The sequence below is a fragment of the Octopus bimaculoides genome, chromosome 1, assembly GCF_001194135.2.
Source record: "Octopus bimaculoides isolate UCB-OBI-ISO-001 chromosome 1, ASM119413v2, whole genome shotgun sequence".
Lineage (NCBI taxonomy): Eukaryota > Metazoa > Mollusca > Cephalopoda > Octopoda > Octopodidae > Octopus > Octopus bimaculoides.
This window is the reverse complement of record NC_068981.1, coordinates 159734053-159735554: the sequence shown is the minus strand read 5'-3', so window position 1 is coordinate 159735554 and position 1502 is coordinate 159734053. Positions and strand designations below refer to the sequence as shown.

Sequence of the window (1502 nt, the reverse complement as noted above, 5' to 3'; positions counted from 1 at the left end):
ATATATGTATGTATATATATATATATATATGTATGTATATATATATGTATGTATATATATATATATATATATGTATGTATATATATATGTATGTATATATATATGTATGTATATATATATGTATGTATGTATATATGTATGTATGTATATATATATATATGTATATATATATATATGTATATATATATATGTATATATATATATATGTATATATATATATATGTATATATATATATATATGTATATATATATATGTATATATATATATATATATATACTTCAGATTTGATAGTTTACCTCTCTTTCTTTTTTGTTTAGTTGCTGCCTAATCCAAATGTATGTTTTTATCAAATACTTTCGAATTCTTTTTCTATTTTCATACTCCACTGGTGCTTGTCATCTGACATTACTTTGTTAGAGATTTGTTTTTTTGCCTGTTAGTAATGTTGATTTTATATACATATTCTCTTTCTATTTATTAATAAGGGTAGAAATTGATATTAATCAATTAAAACCAGTGGTCTAGCATATATACAAAAATAAGAGGAATGACCAGCAAAAGTGGACTCCTATATGCTAGAAATAGATGCCGAATCATCTAAGCACGAAGAAATATGTTCTCAGTAAAAAATTAGCGACACAACAGACTGTAAAAGGGCAAGACAAATGAAAAAATACTAAAAAAAAAAAAAACGATTAACCTACGTACCATGGTTTCACCTGTTAAAATTTACTTAAGTAAATATTTGCAGGATCATCAGCGTAGTCTGTCGATTTAAAAATATAATTTCCAGAACTAGACATAAGACGTCCACCCGAAATAGAGCAATATTCTCTTTCTATTCATATTTTGATTTCTTCGATGTTAGTTTTTATCTTTAGCATTCTGAACATGTCTTTATATTTCTGTTGAATGTAACAGTTCAAAACAGTATATTGTATTTATATTTTTGTTCATTAGGTGTCATAAATATTTGATTAGCATCACTATTCTACACAAATATCTTTTATTCTTTTACGGATTTCAAATTTTGGATTGCAGCCATGCTGGACATCTTCAACAATTTTTGTTTATTTATCCTATTACTTTCTACTCTCCTTATTTTATCAGTTTCACTGGGTTCACTTTGGCATATATAAAAATGCACATGTTAAGGCTGTAGAGTGTGATTTGAGTGAATTTTGGTTCCTAATCCTTCCAGGTCTATTTATCATATAGAAACATACATATTTGTGAAATGGATACCACGCAGTGGTTTTCAAGCACAATCTTTTCATCATGAAATATTTGAATCTTCCCATAAACAGTTAACTTGTATATATCTTTATTCACACACACGCACACACACACACACGCATGCACGCGCGAAACTAAAATAGTGCTTAATACTGTAGTTATTTAATTTGGGTCTTCATGTAAGGAAACTGCAAGTAGCCAGCAGTTTGGTTTCAGTCAACCATATTAGATATGTGTTTTTGGTTCTCTCTCTCTCTCTCTTTCT

At 27.2% G+C, this 1502-nt stretch overlaps 1 protein-coding gene across 4 annotated transcripts in view; it reads left to right on the top strand.

Annotated features, from left to right (window-relative positions):
• The window catches only part of LOC106884425 (protein transport protein Sec24A), an 82523-nt gene that overhangs the window by 42311 nt on the left and 38710 nt on the right, over window positions 1–1502 (top strand). The gene's annotated exons all lie outside the window — the stretch shown is intronic.